The sequence below is a fragment of the Neovison vison genome, chromosome 1 (assembly GCF_020171115.1).
Source record: "Neovison vison isolate M4711 chromosome 1, ASM_NN_V1, whole genome shotgun sequence".
NCBI classification, from domain to species: Eukaryota; Metazoa; Chordata; class Mammalia; order Carnivora; family Mustelidae; genus Neogale; species Neogale vison.
The window spans coordinates 108,858,208-108,875,616 of NC_058091.1; the positions used below are offsets into that span (position 1 = coordinate 108,858,208).

At 34.1% G+C, this 17,409-nt stretch overlaps 1 long non-coding RNA gene across 2 annotated transcripts in view; it reads left to right on the plus strand.

Annotated features, from left to right (window-relative positions):
• LOC122909537 overlaps nt 1–11,856 on the plus strand; it is a 71,909-nt gene extending 60,053 nt beyond the window's left edge. For both annotated transcript variants that reach the window (XR_006385159.1, XR_006385161.1), the window contains exons 2-3: nt 7,385–7,583; nt 11,846–11,856. This is a non-coding gene — a long non-coding RNA (uncharacterized LOC122909537). The remainder of the gene's footprint in view (nt 1–7,384; nt 7,584–11,845) is intronic.
• Nucleotides 11,857–17,409: the final 5,553 nt, after the last annotated feature.

Sequence of the window (17,409 nt, forward strand, 5' to 3'; positions counted from 1 at the left end):
GGCGTCCCTCTACACAGACTTCTAATACCTATACTCTCCTCTGGAATGGATTATTAAAAATGACTGTGTATATTGGTGCAGAGAGAGGAAAAAAAATGGATGGTGCTATGAAGAATTTAAAATGATACAAAGTTTGATATAATCAATATAAGCTATAAGGATATTTCTATTTCTGGCATTTTGTGAATCTAGATTTCTTGCACTACTAATCTTGCATCCAAAAAGCTCAAAATGCTAGATATAATTATATATGCATAGCTGAGCTGGCAAAAACTCAACAGATCCTCAAAAACTAAAAGCAAAGTGAAATTCCTAATCCTGAAAGGTAAGAAGCAGTCAAGCTGATTTTACTTTAGAGCAGGTTCCAAATCCTGGTGACTTCAGTTTTTAACTGCCACCTGTACAATGAACTGGAGAAAAACCTAGGGTTTTCATCCTAAGTGGGAGTCTAGTAGAAGCTTACAGAAAACTGTTTCTACTCTTAGTGAATGGGTGAGCTGAAATAAATCTAATCTGAGAAGGTGAAATGAAGAACATTACCTGACTTGAATTTGGCTCTGTGGAAAGAGAAAAACAGTATCCTTTAAAAAATTACAAGCACAAACTAGATCTCATGAGGTTTTGCAGCTAATATTCTTATAATCTTGTCTGAGAAAGATTTCCAAGAGAATGGTAAATGTTGTACTATGTTGGAGGAGCCATGGATCAAACCATGGCATGAGCTATTACAAATGAAAGTCACCATCAGCCAAGGCCTAACTCCCAAAGAGAAAAGAGTAAGAGCTCACAGTTCAAAATGATTGAATGCAGAGAAAATGTAGCACCATGAGCAACAGAAAGCAGGTCCTCATAATAGAATGAGATCAGCAAAGACTCACATACAGGAATTATCAAACGCTGATTATAAAGTAAATATGATAACTATGTATTAAAAAGCAACAGATAGGAATTAAAATATGTGTAAGAAACCAGAGGTGTAAAAATAAGCAAGTAGTTCCCAAAATCTATGTAAAAGGTCACCCAGAAATTTAAAAAAAAAATTGAAAAAATATTAAAGAGACTATTTAAACAGTGGAAGGTGTCTTTAATGAATTGGAAGCATACATAATGATTATTGGGAGTGCAGTGAAGAGGCAGGCAGTACTAGATATGGCCATGCAGCCTCTGAATTATAGATATGCAGAAACACTCATCTCATACTGTGGGTGGAAATGGAGAGGGGGAAGCAAGCATGAGACATAGGGAAAAAAAAGTGGCACTTCTGACATACTCCTAATTACAGTAAGGAGATAATGAGAGATGATAGCTTAAAATTTTCCAAACTCAGTGAAAGATATTCAAATTCAGGCACTCAAAAGAAAATTACACTTAAAAAAAAGTGTCACCAGACATATCATACTGAGTGTATGGGACACCAAATACAACCCAAGAGCTTAAAAACTGAAAGTTTCACATTTTTTTTAATAAAATAAAATGAAAGCAAAGGCAAAAGCAAAAGAAAATCCTATCAATCCACTGTTGATCAGCGTTTCACCTTTCAGCAACAGGAAAAATAAGAGTAAGAAAAAAATGGAAACATTTCAAAGAATACGGGAGTGTTAAAAAAAATCAGCAAAAAACCCCACAAAAAAACCCCAAAACATAGTGAGGAGACGGTGTATATAAGATAACAAGAATTAATCCATATGTATCAGTAATCACATTTAATACAAAGATGTTGTCGGGCTATTTTTTTAAAAAGCTCACAAAATGAAGTTACATGTGGTTTACAGCAGGCACTTCTAAAATATAAGAACGTTGAATATTTGTTTAAGTACTTGTCGTTTGATTTAGATAAACTTTCTCCAAGAGAAAAAAAAAAATGTCCCTAAACAGATAGCTTATGAGAATCACTAGGTTTGGCAAATCAGTCATGCATTAGCTATATATCAGAAATGTATTACGAGCTTAGAATTATGCTAGCTTTCCTGGGTAATTTGGAAGATAATTAGGAAAACAAGTCTGGCTATTGAAAAAAATAAATATATTAAGAATAAAGTCATATTTTCTCTGTATGTGTACCCATAGTGTCTAGGCAAGATGAAAAGCAAGGCTGACTCACTTAGGTGGAATTTTTACAGAAGACGGGAATAACAATTTAAAATATCTGGGAATTAATCTGATGGAACAAAGAAAGTCTGTCTATGTGTTTCTTAAATTTGAAAGTTTTTACTATCAGAGATAAAGTAATAGAAATGTCTGACAAATGAATATTAGGGTCTGCATTATAAATTATCCATTTCTTTAAAAATTCTTAAATTGGACATTCTAAACAAAAGGACAAATGATTAGAAAGCAATAATGAGATGAATATGAGGGATTGTGCTTGTTTATTTTGTTTGTTTAATATCTGGTCATATTGGCTATACTTAGAATGCTTTTGGGGAAAAAAATCCATTGGAATTGAGCTAAAACTTAATGAAGGCCCTTATGATAGGGAAAATAATGGCCCCTCAAAGATATCCACATCCTAATCCCCACAGCCTATGAATATGTTAGTTTACAGGACAAAGTGAAATTAAGGTTGTAGTTGGAATTAAGGTTGCTAATCAGCTGAATTTAAGTTAGGAAGTTTATCCTGGATTACTTGAGTAAGCTTAATATAACCATAAGTGGAAGGAGGCAGAAGAGTCAGATAAGGAAATATGATGAAGCAAGATTACCGTGATGCAATTTGAAAAGAATTTGACCCATTTTGGTAATAAAAGAAGGGGGCCTTGAACCAAAGTCTTCAAGCACCGACTAGAATCTGGAAAAGTCAAGGAAACAGATGCTCCTCAAGAGCAACTAGGAAAATATGCACCCCTAGCAACACCTTGATTTTAGCCCAATGAGATTCAAACTTCAGACCTCCAGAACAGTAAAATAATAAAGTTGTATTATTTTAAGCTGCTGTTGGTAATTTATTACAATAGTAATGAAAGGAATACTGTTCCTAAAAAGAAGATCAGATATTATGTAACAACTGTTACTTCTATTTCAGCATCAGAAAGGCTTAACAAGATCTAAATTATTAAAGTCAATCAAACCCTATTGAACTACTGCTATGTATTTAGCGTTTTGCAGTGGCAATAAAAATATAGTCAGTTAAAATCTCTTTAAAGGATTGGAGGAAGGAGAATATGTATGCATTAAAATATTAAAGCACACAGCTGTTAAACTAGAGTCAAATATGGCTCAAAGCAGTGAGAGAAGACAGAGTGGTAAACTCTACGTTGGAGGAGTCTGGATGTACACAGAAGAGTGAGAGAGTAATAACCATCTCTGGGACTAGTCTGAGTAGAATAATACAGCTGAATAAGCATCTGTACAAGGGAAAGCCAGAGGAAAAAGACCCACAGCCTACCAATTTATGAAACCCTCTCACACATTCCCTTTCACAGTCTTCGCGAAGGTGACCTACAGCTTTCATATTCCCAAAACAATTTTTTTTCTCCCTGGTTCCTATGGCTTTGCTTAACACTATCCCACTCTGCTTGGCATGCCTTTTCACCTCTTTCTCAAGCTATCTATAAACTCTTTCAAAACGTAGCTCAAGGATACTTTTGATACTTACCTCTCTCGTATGACTGGTTTGCCTTTTTATCATAAGGCTCAAAACTGTTAAGTTTGTTAATATGTTCCCCCCCCTTTTGTTCCTACTATTGTTTATTCAGTGGTTCCTCATGGAATGATTTTTATGTAACCATCCTTTGTATTTCAAAGGAATAGTGTATAGCTCATAGTAGGCATTACAAAAAATGTAGGGAATAAAGTAAGCATTTGATTCTTTTTTTATGCTAACATGACAAATTTTCAAATTCATAAATCTTAAGGAATATGTTTAAACTTTAGAGAAAGACTTCAGCTTATTGAAATATTTTCTCTATTATTTTGGTCAGGTAGATCTTTCATCAGGAGTTCTTTATAAAAGATAGAACAAGTCTCTGAGATACTATTTAAATTATTTTTTCTGTTAGTCACATTATTTGTTGCTGCTTAATTAAGATAAAGCTAAATGATCTTATTTTTAAGCTTAAAGAAAAATAAATGGATCATGAATATTATATTTTTAGAATTTAGTAAGAAGTGAATAATTGAAATTTAAAAAAAAAAAACTTTAGAAATGATTCCATATCCCAGTGAGCTTAATTTCATTTCTTATTGCTTTCTCTTCCTACAAATGTTACCATAAGTGAATAAAGCATACTTCGTTAAAAAAAAATAACATTTCACATAAGTTAGAAAATGGATAGGCAGAAGTATCATTTGGTAGATTTGAATCAAATTTCAGTAATTAGTGAATCTGTTGGAAGTACATTTTTGGGGATGAAAATTATAATAATGTCTTTATTTAAATTCTAAGTATTACATAAAAATAAAATTATTATGAGACATTTAAAACAATGACAAAACCTTTGGTCATTTAAAGGAAATAGTAGAAAATTATTATGAGACATTTAAAACAATGACAAAACCTTTGGTCATTTAAAGGAAATAGTAGAAAACTATAATATTTGAAAAATATGGACTGTCCCAAGAGCTACACAAGACAAGGCCGGGGTAGGGCGGTAGAAATCCCAACACATTTAAGAATTTTTGACTTTTCTTTCCTCCAGAGAATTGCATTAACACACACACACACACACACACTCACATTAATTCAGTAATATTTGCTAGAATTGTTCCGTTACTTCTTTGTTGTATCTCTTTTGCAGCAACACTTTCCCTGTCCTATGTTTCTAGGGAACAAAGAATAGGAAATTATATGCTTGGGTAAATGTTAAATGTAAAAGCAACATAAGTTTTGTTTTGTTTTGTTTTTCTGCCTAACTAAAATAAAATTTTCAAAACTACTTAAATTTTCTGTAGAACATAGTAGAAAAAATGAGAAGTTGCTTCTTTCCATGTTTACATTCTCTTTATCTTTTAAAGTTGAAGGACATGCTACAGTGGCTACTAGTGAATTAGACTGCCCATTCATTGTGAAGAGCTGGCTCTTAGATTAAAAATCATATTCTCCATCTTAATTACAACAAATTTTATTGCAGACTAGATATTTGAATTCCATTTCTTCACCATCAACCCGTAGATACCAACCATACTTTCATATAAATTTGAGCATAGTAGAAAAAAAAAGTCACTTTGTGCTTCTTTTCACCCCATGAGCAATAAAAATTTATTTTAAATGAAGGTTTGTTTAGCTCCTAAAACAAGACAGTGTTTTGTAACAAAACAAGGATGTGGCATTTTTGTGGATTAAGTGATTAGCTGTAACTTGGGGTTGCCCTCTTTTTAGAAGTGGCTGAGCATATTACATTATATTTGTGGAAGGAAGAGTAAAATGGACTTTTGATTATTGTTAGCCAACTTGCTGTCTCTTCAAGTATTTCATCTTCTTCCTGAGCATAGATCTATCCCTCATTTCCTACCCTCCTTCTTAGTTTAATGTCACCTGTAGCTGAATTGGAGCCAGTGGAATGTGAGAAGATAGAAGTTCCACTTTTAGAAAACTTTCATGATTTGAGACAAGAAAATTTAGGAGAGGGGGAATTAAACAAAAAAGCAAACAAACAAACTTGGAAGCTACATGTTGAAATAAACCATGCCACAAAAAAAGCCTTAACTCTGAATGAGCCCTTGGAAAAGGACTGCTTCCTGGTACGAAGTGGACTACTCCATTGGGATGTGGGTTTTTAATCTTTAATAGCAGCTTGTAATTACCCTAGTAAAAGGATTTATGATAGCAGATCACCCTTTTTGAATAAGTACTTTCTTTTTTTTTTTTAAAGATTTTATTTATTTATTTGACAGAGAGAGATTACAAGTAGGCAGAGAGGCAGGCAGAGAGAGAGAGGAGGAAGCAGGCTCCCTGCCGAGCAGAGAGCCCGATGCGGGACTCGATCCCAGGACCCTGAGATCATGACCTGAGCCGAAGGCAGCGGCTTAATCCACTGAGCCACCCAGGCGCCCGAATAAGTACTTTCTGATAAGCAGTTTTTCAGATAAGGGTAAAAAAGATTAATAAAATATTCAAGAGTTATTCAACAAACATAGACTACAAAATTAAACTTGGTATATATTTTAAACCTACCGACTATTTATGATCCTTGTTTATTTAAACTTAAGGATACTCATCTGTTAATTGTTAATAATAGTATCTTCTTTTGGGGATTGTTTTTCAGATGAAAAAATGTTTATAAATTCTCAAGCCCTATATTGCCAATACCAAAGAGTGCTTATGTACTGGCTCCAAATATAATGGGATACAGTTACTACTGATAAATAGTTTTGTCTTAGTTTCCTTCTACAGACTTGATTTATGGTAAATCACAAGAAGATATTTATTGTGTCAAAGAGAAAATTTACATTAACAAATATAATAATATTTATTATTATGTTTTGCTATTATATGTCATTATTCATCATTTGATTTCATGGCTTAGTCTCCTGGATACTTTTTCTTTTTCATTTTCTTTTTCTCTTTTCCTCAAATAGATCCCCTGTAGGACCACCTCTTGACATTGTAACACTGTTGTGTAATATACAGAACAACTCCCAGGGAAAAGTCTTCATATTTTAAGGCTACAATCTGAATAACACATATTTTTTTAAACTATATTGGAAAAAAAATAAACTACTTTGGAAAACTACCTCGTGTTTGGTTGTGGACTCAACATCTGAAAAAATGCAAGTACATATTTGAAAATTTGACTAAGTGTATGCCTATTAAGACTTTTGAACTAAAATAGAGGGTTATTGGGACACCTCAGTGGCTCAGTCAGTTAAGCATCTGCCTCGGATCAGGTCGTGATCCTAGAACCCTGGGATTGAGTGCCATGTTGGGCTTCCTGATCAGCATGGAGTCTGGTTCTCCCTCTCCTCTACCCCTCCCCTTGCTTATGCTCTCTTTCTCAAATAAATAAATTAATTATATTAAATTAAATTAATTTAATTTAATTAAGATTTTTCTGTCATATCTATGTTTTAGGAGAATCATTTTTGGTAAGCAGATAAATATTTGAAATAATCAAATAGTTGGAACAAATAAATAATTTAGCTTATAAGTGACACAGTTAAATGAAATTTCAACTACAGGGAGATAAAGATTTGAATACTAATTATGTTATATATAATCTACGCATACTTTCTTTAGAATAGTGACATCTCTCCTCCCTTACAAGAAAACAAATATTGAAAACTCTTAACAAGAGTTTAGTATATTTATTTTTCCAACAAATTAGAGATGAAATGAAAGGCCATGGTTCTAGTTTTTATTAGACCTAGTTTTTAATAGATCAGAGTGAGTTTTATCAGAGTGAGTTTTTCAGATTGAGAAAAGAGATAACTTGTTTGTATATTACAGAGATACAAGGAAGTAATTTTCATGTAACTCAGACCTGCACATGGTACGATATTTTGCTACCTCCAACTGAAACCTGCAGACTCAAGGAAAAGTCCACCAAGGAGACACATCAGGAAATAGATGGAAAGCATGGATTTACTGATGGTAATTTAAATCTCTGGAGATCATTCAGTATAAATGGGAAGAATGGAAACTTGAGGTAGGAAGAATGGAAAGTCCATATAAGATGTTATTCCAATTTAAAATTCTTGCCCCTAAGGGCATCTGGGTGGCTCAGTGGGTTAAAGCCTCTGCCTTCGGCTCAGGTCATGATCCCAGGGTCCTGGGATCAAGCCCCACATCAGGCTCTCAGCTCAGCAGGGAGCCTGCTTCTCTTCCTCTCTCTTCTGGCTGCCTCTCTTTATACTTGCTATCTCTCTGTCAAATAAATAAATAAAATCTTTAAAAAAAAAAAAATTCTTGCCCCTAAAGTATTTCTATTATCAATTTCAAAACACTTTTTTTTTTTTTTTTTTTTTTTGCTGCTGCTATACACATTTTTTAAAAACAAAAATAAGCTCTTTGTGGATTTTTTTCTGGATTTGTTTTCAAACATTGGAAAAACAACAAGATTGCTTGATAATATGCTGTGACCTGCAAAACTGCCTTGTGGCCATTTTTTTCAGATTCTACATCATCTCTCTCTGAGTAAATATTTTACTCCTTAAATATAATTAAACAATTCAAAACTGTATCAAGTAATCCAGTGAAACAGTTACTATCTTTATGCTCCCTTTACTCAGAGGTTAATGCATTATTTTATTCATTTATTGAATACATATTTATAGAGCACTAGAAATCTACCACCTAACTGTTTCAAGTACTGGAAATGTGATGATGAACAAGTTAGATCTGATAATAGCAGGGAAAAATGGTAAGTTCTTACCAATAAACAGAAGCAGCTGATTTTCAAAAGTGATAATAGTGTTTCAAATCAAATAAGAAGGGATTATAGGAGAGTGACTTGGGGAGGAGAGGGTTTCCTTAAATAAAAAGGTAGTGGAGGAGTCCTGGAAAAAGATATATTTTAATTAGATCATAATGGAAAAAAGCAGCTAGACATATAAACTTCCTTATATAGATTACATTTAGCAGAGGAAAAAACAGTTGAAAGAACTAAGATGAAATGAATTTGGATAATTATGGAAGAGAAAAAGGAAGGAGCCTGGAGCTTCTGAGAACAGGCACATTCACAGATGTTGACAAGAGGTCTGGGATTGAAGGCTGGTCACCGATTCTCAGTGGAATGCCTCTGGGCATGCAAGTGTGGTTCAACACTCACAGATCAATCAACATGATAGATCACATTAATAAAAGAAAAGACAAGAATGATATGATCCTTTCAATTGATATATAAAAAGCATTTGACAAAGCACAGCATCCTTTCTTAACTAAAACTCTTCAAAGTGTAGGGAAAGAGGGAGCATACTTCAATATCATAAAAGCCATATCCAAAGAGCCCACAGTGAATATGATTGTCAATGGGGAAAAAAACAAGAAATTTCCCCCTATGGTCAGGAGCACAACAGGGATGCCCACTCTCACTACTGTTGTTCAACATAGTACTGGAAATCCTAGGCTCACCAATCAGACAACAAAAAGAAATTTAAAAAATAAATTCAAATTGGCAAAAAAGAAGTTAAACTCTTATTCTTTACAGATTACATGACATTTTATGTGGAAAATCCAAAAGATTCCACCCCAAAATTGGTAGAACTCATATAGCAATTCAGCAACATGGTAGGATACAACAATCAATGCACAGAAATCAGTTACATTTCTATACACTAACAATGTGATTGAAGAAAGAGAAATTAAGGAATTGATCCCATTTACATTTGCACCCAAAATCATAAGACACCTAGGAATAAACCTAACCAAAGAAGTAAAGGGTCTGTACTCTAGAAACTACAAAACACTTACAAAAGAAACTGAGAAGACATCAAAGAGATGGAAAAACATTCCATGATTATAGATTGGAAAAACAAATGTTGTTAAAATGTCTATGCAGAGCAATCTACATATTCAATGCAATTCCTATCAAAACACCATCTATATTTTTCACAGAACTGGCACAAACAATCCTAAAATTTGTATGGAACCAAAAAAGACCCCAAATAGCCATAGGAAAACAAAGAAAACCAAAGTTGGTGGCATCACAATCTCAGACTTTAAGCTGTTTTACGAAGCTATGATCATCAAGACAGTATGGTCTATATACACTATGGAGTATTATGCCTCCATCAGAAAGGATGAATACCCAACTTTTGTAGCAACATGGACAGAACTGGAAGAGATTATGCTGAGTGAAATAAGTCAAGCAGAGAGAATCAATTATCATATGGTTTCACTTATTTGTGGAGCATAACAAATAGCATGGAGGACAAGTCGTGTTCGAAAGGAGAAGGGAGTTGAGGGAAATTGGAAGGGGAGGTGAACCATGAGAGACTATGGACTCTGAAAAACAACCTGAGGGTTTTGAAGGGGCGGGTGGTGGGAGGTTGGGAGAACCAGGTGGTGGGTCTTAGAGAGGGCACGATTGCATGGAGCACTGGGTGTGGTGCAAAAACAATGAATACCGTTATGTTAAAAAGAAATAAAAAATTAAAAAAAAAAAAAAAAAGTATGGTACTGACGCCTAAGCAGACACACAGATCAATAGAACAGAACAGAGGCCCCAGTAATGGACCTTCAACTCTATGGTCAACTAATCTTCAAGAAAGCAGGAATGAATATCCAATGGGAAAAAACTCTCTTTAATAAGTGGTGCTGGGGGGGCCCCTGGGTGGCTCAGTGGGTTAAGTCTCTGCCTTTTGCTCAGGTCATGGTCCCAGGGTCCTGGGATGGAGCTCCGCATAGGGTTTCCTGCTCAGTGGGGAGCCTGCTTCCCTTCCTATCTCTCTGCCTGCCTCTCTGCCTACTTGTGATCTCTTGTCTGTCAAATAAATAAATAAAATATTTAAAAAAAAATAAGTGGTGCTGGGATAATTGGACAGTCACAAGCAGAAGAATGAAATGGCCATTCTTTTATAGCATTAACAAAAATAAACTCAAAATGTATGAAAAACCTAAATGTGAGACAGGAATCCATCAAAATCCTAGAAGGGAACTCGGGCAGCAACCTTTTTGACCTCGGCCACAGCAACTTTTCGCAAGACACATCTCTAAAGGCAAGGGAAACAAAAGCAAAAATGAACTACTGGGACCTCATCAAGATAAAAAAAATTCTGCACAGAGAAGGCAACAATCAATACAACTAAAAGGCAACCTATGGAATAGTAAAAGATATTTGCAAGTAACATATCAGATAAAGGGCTAGTATCCAAAATCTATAAAGAACTTACCAAACTCAACACCCGGAGAGCAAAGAATCTGGTCAAGAAATGGATAGAAGACATACAAACAGTCAACAGACATATGAAAAATGCTCCACGTCACTTGTCATCAGGGAAGTACAGATCAAAACCACAATGAGTCAGTCAGAATGGCTAACATTAACAAAACAAGAAACAACAAATGTTGGTAAAGATGTGGAGAAAAGGGAACACTCTTACACTTTCAGTGAGAATGCAAGCTGGTACAGCCACTCTGGAAACCAGTATGGAGATTTCTCAAGATGTTAAAAATACAGCTACCTTACAATACAGTAATTGCACTACTGAGTATTTACCCCAAATAAAGATGTAGTAAACGGAAGGGGCACCTGTACCCCAGTGTTCATAGCAGCAATGTCCTCAAGAGTCAAACTGTGGAAGGAGCTGAGAAGTCCTTCCACAGATAAATAGGTAAAGAACATGTGGTTCCTATATACAATGGAATATTACTCAGCCATCAGAAAGGATGAATACCTATGATTTACACTGACATGGATGGAACTAGGGGGTATTATGCTAAGTGAAACAAGTTTATTAGATAAAGACAATTATCTATGGCTTCACTCATATGTGGAATATAAGAAATAGTGCAGAGGATCATAGGGGAAAGGAGGGAAAACTGGATGGGAAGAAATCAGAGGGACTATATTGGACTAGGGTGGTAATAGAAGCATTGGGGTAAAGGATTATCCTTTGGAGATAAGATCAATAGTATTGCAATTAACTTGAGACTGAGAATGTCCTTTAGAAGAAGGTCCAGCAAAGGAACTGAAAATGAGGATACTTTTAAAGAGATTATTGATATATTTTGGATCCTTGACCATATCAATGTACCTACATTGTACCTACAACAATGTGCCTACAACATATTAAGTGGTAGTATGAATATTATATGAAACAGGAACATTTCTAAACTGAAGGAAATCTGAATTTACCATTCTTTCTGAATCTCTCCCATTCTCACTCCCCTCTTGCATGTGTGTGAAAGAAAGAGAGAGAGAGGGAGAGATAGAAAGTGAGGGAATAAGGGAAGGAGGGAGGAAGACAGAGAGAGAGAGAGACAGAAAGAACACTGCAATTCATTACAGGAATTAGTTTGTCTGAGACTGTATCATAAGTATCATATGCTAGTTATACAAATGTTACTTAAGCTTTAATGTATCTCACTTTCCTTATCTGTTAAAGAAGGAACATGATAACAATTGCCTTCATAAAGTTATTGTCAAGATAAAAAATGTGTTTAAAAAGATAAATGTGTTAATACATTTGAGCTTTAGGAAAAGTATCTGGCAGTTAGAATAATCAATACATATAAACAATATGATTATTATTATCATTATATTTTCTTGCTCTTTTTCCTGCTCTACATAGAGTAAAAACTTATTAGACAATCAATATATATATTTGATACATATTAAGTAATACATTTAATGTTCTTTTTAAAATTTAATACATATTCTTGAGGAAATACATGACAAAGAGTAAAAAAATCTTTATAGAATTTCAATAAATTTAAATTCATATTTTATGAATTACATAGTCCATGGAAGATCTGCATGTGAACACCACTTTTAACTAAATTATTCAACTCATATTAAAAATATTAGTCTCAAAACTTTATTGGTAAACATTCTGGATAGTTGGACTTTCAGAAATGAAAATTGGACAAACTAACCCTGTGATATATTCTATACGAAGGCTACCTTTCTGGTACATTGAGACACATTATTTGGACAAAATCTCACTGGCGTGCCCTGGAATGATGGGTGGAAGAGGTCCTTTCATGCAGGTCCTGCTTTATACATGCCGAATGATGCATGGTTCTCAAGTTCTTGTTTCCCATGTTTCTGAGAATACTTTTGCTTCTTTACGATTTCTCCTCCTTCTGCATCTGCACATTTCTCCATGAAATGTCCTTGTATATTTATGGTTTATATATTCTGAAGCCAACTCCTCCCTTTTCTCACATTCTAATGATTAATAAGAGACTATTTTGCCAAAGACCAAATGGACCGATGAGGAAAACAAATGAAGCTACTTTTATCATTTGTAGAAGCTTCTCAGAATTAATTTGACACCGATTAAGAATTCAGAAATGTCTTATTTTACCAAAGCATAAGGATAAAAGTCATGGAGTATTAATGCTAAATGATCTCTGGAAATGCAAAACAAGGTGGGTCAGATTAACTTTAGGTGGTGCAGTTCTTTAACAAAGAAACATTTTCATTGTCTGAATAATCAACATGGTCAAATTAATTGCACAGTTTTCTAGTTCAAAGATTTGATTAAGTTTACATTGGCAGGAACACCTGCGTGGCTCAGTGGGTTAAGCCTCTGCCTTAGGATCAGGTCATGATATCAGGGTGCTGGGATGGAGCCCTGCATTGGTCTCTCTGCTCAGCAGGGAGCCTGCTTCCTGCCCCGCCCCCACCCCTCACCCCACCTTCTCTCTGCCTGCTGCTCTGCCTACTAGTGATCTCTCTCTCTCTCTGTGTCAAATAAATAAATAAAATGTTAAAAAAAAAAAAAAACATTAAAAAATTTTAAAAAATTACATTGACAGCCACTTTCACAAACTGCTATGGCCATTATTTTTAAATGTTGACAGTATTATTTAATTTTGCTTAAAAGACACAATGGGAGTATCATCTTTTTTTCCTGGCTATCATTTCGTTCACAGCTGCTTCTCTTCTTATATTTTTTTAATAAGAACTTCACTCAAGCATTCATTATTGTTAAAAATTCATCTGGATGACTGAAATATATGATTATTAAGAATAGGCACTGATCATTCAAAACCTGTATGATAAAACCTGTGGTTATTTAGGGTAGGTGACTATGGAGTTTTTTGGCAGTTTCAAGCTGTTTGTTCAAACTGATGTCAGCTTTTAGTAGAGCCTCCATGGAATAATCAATAGTGATTTCACAAAACTTTTTTTTTTTTTTTACAATATGATGTCATAATTTCTCTAATGTTAGAAGATATAGCACATCACTAATAAGACAAAAATATTGAACTAAGAACTTGTCTAAAATGTCTAAGTCCTTAAAAAGAATGTTGTTTTATTAACAAATGTAAAATGAAGAGACAAAAGAGTTTATAATATAGAGAGAAATGGAGTAACAGTGGGTAGTTAAGCAGATAAAATAAAAAAGAAAAACAACCCAAAAAGTACATTGTTAAAAAAGCTTAATAGAACCTAATGAAAACAAATACAAAAACTTTGAAAGTGAGCTTGAGAATATTAAGCAAGATCAGCTATAACTAAACGACAAAAACAGGTTTACCTCTTTCTCTTCCTTTGAAACTAGTATTACTTGAGATGGCCAAGTATTTGTACCCAATTACTTAAACAAGAATTGAACTAAAATGTCTTTAAAGTCCCATAAAGCTTGAAATTATATGAGCATTATACTTACAGCACATTCTATTATATTGTTACATAATCTTCATATAAACTGTGTACAATGTAGGATCACCAAGCCAAACAGTTTCTGTAAGTGTTAAATACATATTTTTGAATGAGCAAATAAATCACTGTATTCATCACTTCCATTCTTGTTATATGAAAGGTAATATTTTCTTGGTAATAGCAGTGAAGATCAGTTTTGCCTCTTTTTTTTTTTAACATATTATTTATTTCAATCTCAAGTAGGTGGAGAGACAGGCAGAGAGAGAGAGAGAGAGGAGGAAGCAGGCTCCCCACTGAGCAGAGAGCCCAATGCGGGGCTCGATCCCAGGACCCTGAGATCATGACCTGAGACGAAGGCAGAGGTTTAATCCACTGAGCCACCCAGGTGCCCCAGTTTTGCCTCTTTTCTATACCAGTGTCAATGCTGATTTACCCATTACCTGCAGATGTTCACTAACAAAACTTGCATTTGCATGCTGAGCTGCTGACCAAAATAAGGGTGGTAAAAGAATGTGCTCAACTCTGACATTTTCTCAACAAGGACATGATATTAACCTCCCACTCAATAAAATAGTTCCACCCAATTTCCCAGAATGAGTTCTTAATTTAATTGGTCATTTGAAGTGCACTTATGTATAAAGAGAGTATAGCCTTATATGAAAGGAGGAAATCACTTACAGATTAAAATTTTTAATGTCAAACAGAAATGGAAGAAGAATATTGATGGAACTAGTGAAGGTTAAGAAGAAAATATTACCTAAAGTAAAGATGGTTGAAAATCATCAGAAAACATGTACAGAATTTAATGATAAAATTTTAATTGTATTCTTAAAAGATGAAGACTAACACATTTAAATATTATAATATGTTAAATACTTGGAATAACTTCTGGGGAACAAAATTGCAAAAAAGTAGATTGTTTTTTAAGAGGTTAGAGGGGCACCTTCGTGGCTCAGTCATTGAGCATCTGCCTTTGGCTCAGGTCATGATCCCAGGGTTCTGGGATCAAGCCCCAGCCTGAGCTTCCTGCTCAGCTGGAAACCTGCTTTTTCCCTTCCAATTCTCCTGCTTCTGTTCCTTCTCTTGCTGTGCCTCTCTCTCTCTCAAATAAATAAATAAAATATTTTAAAAAGAGAGAGAGAGACGGAGAAAGTGGTTAGAGCCCCTTCTTTGGAAATAAATCATCCTGAAATGCTATAATGCAATTCCATCATCTATGTTCCTAGAAGAAAGCAAAACCAAATAAATCACAAAAAAATCTTTATCTAAAGCAATACTTAGAGCATTACTATTCATTTTACACATTGTGTCAAGAAGTAGATTATATTCTCTCTAAATCTGATTCTATTTATAGGTTGAATTCCTGTGTATCAGAGAAAACTTTTTCTTCAAGATTTAAGGACTGATTTGAAAAAAAAATCCTTTCTTTGATATCATCTTGCACAAACTCTTGTCTTCTGATATCACATATTCATATTTTAATTTTTTCATATAAAATATTGCATTTTAAAATAAAACTTGAAGTGTGTGATTGCTTGAACTTACATTCCTCAAATTTTTAGTGAAATTAACTTATACTGAAACAACTATATATAAGCAAACTTTATTCTGTATACTTGCCTGTTAATAATTTGAGATAAAACATGACAATTAAAGTTTCCTTGGCAAACCATCAGAGACTCTTAACAGAAGAGGACAAACTGAGGGAGGCTGAAGAGGAGCTGGGCGAGGACTGGACTAAATGGGGAATGGGCACTAAGGGGGGTACTTAGATGAAGAACTGGGTGTTGCATGTAAGTGATGAACCACTAAGTACTACTCTGGAAACTAATATTACACTATATGTTAACTAAAATTTAAATAAAACCTTGAAACCTTAAAAAAATAAAGTCTTCTTTATCTACTTATTTCTTAAATAATTATTTATGAAAATAAGAGTCTTGAGTTTATTCAATGTTTCCTTTAAAGAAGGATGCTTATTTAAAATGTTTAAAATTTAACTCAGTACCTAAAACTTATTTATAAAGCTCAAATACTACATGGATCAGCATGATAAAAAGTGAATTTTAAAAATAAACTCTCTGGAATAAAAGTTTTCAAGATGAAATTTCCTTTGTCCAAGAAGCTTTTATTTATTTTTTGTCCAGAACAACTTTCTAAATCAAGTAATATAATTTTTTGAGAGTCCAACGTCACACTGAAACTCTTTTTATTATCATTGTACTATTTTTTATTAGGAAAAAAGAAAAAAAAGTTTTACCCTGAAAAATAGTTTTGCTGACAACCTTGTTCCTAATTTTTATTTCACTGTAGGATGGCTGCAGCTACTCTAGAAATATTCAGACTTTTCAAACCTGATTACACAGCCCACGTGTCTTTCCCTCCTTGTTTCCACACAGCTTTCCACATAAATACATAGCTCCTGATGATGTGGCAGACTCTTCTTCCCCAGAATAGATATGCAGCAATGCAGGGGAAATGACAGGAAAGTCAGGTCCCCCATTGCTCACATAATACACCCTTTGGACTGTTTGCCTGCTAATGCTATAACATAAGAGTATTGTCTATAAAAGCATAATGGATGCTTTGAATGTGTCCTAATTCATTCTGGTGATCTAGACAAATTAAATGATAGGAAAAACAGCACCTTATGACATTTTAGGGGACCTCCTAATTCAGCTCTATTTCATTCTTCTTTCGGGTCTTCTTTTATTTGGTCCCTGAAATCTTGGTCATTGTGCTCTTGCATAGTTGCTTTAATTTTTATAATAATTTATTTCCTTCATAAACTATTTTCTTGAATATATCAAATAAGAACTCATCAGAAACCACCCTGGAGTTCAATAAAAGTAGAAATAGTAAAGCTTGGAACAGTCCCTCCCCCTTTATAAAGGTAACTCCTGAGGGCATTTCTGGCCAAGCACTGATTTTTTTTTTTTTTTTTAACCCATCAACCTTTAACATTTTAATTGTTTAATTGTTTCTTGTTACTACACTGTGAACATGTCTACAAGTATGCTCTTTGTTTAGATTTGAATATCAGCATGATTGTGCATTTTAAAATATTATGTATCCTGTTATTGGGTACAGTATCAGGTAAAGAGTAGACATTGAATACATCTTGGCTGAATGACTACCTTTGTAAGTGAGGAAAAATCAATTTGCATTCAAGATTTTAAAATATGTATCAGAATGTAAG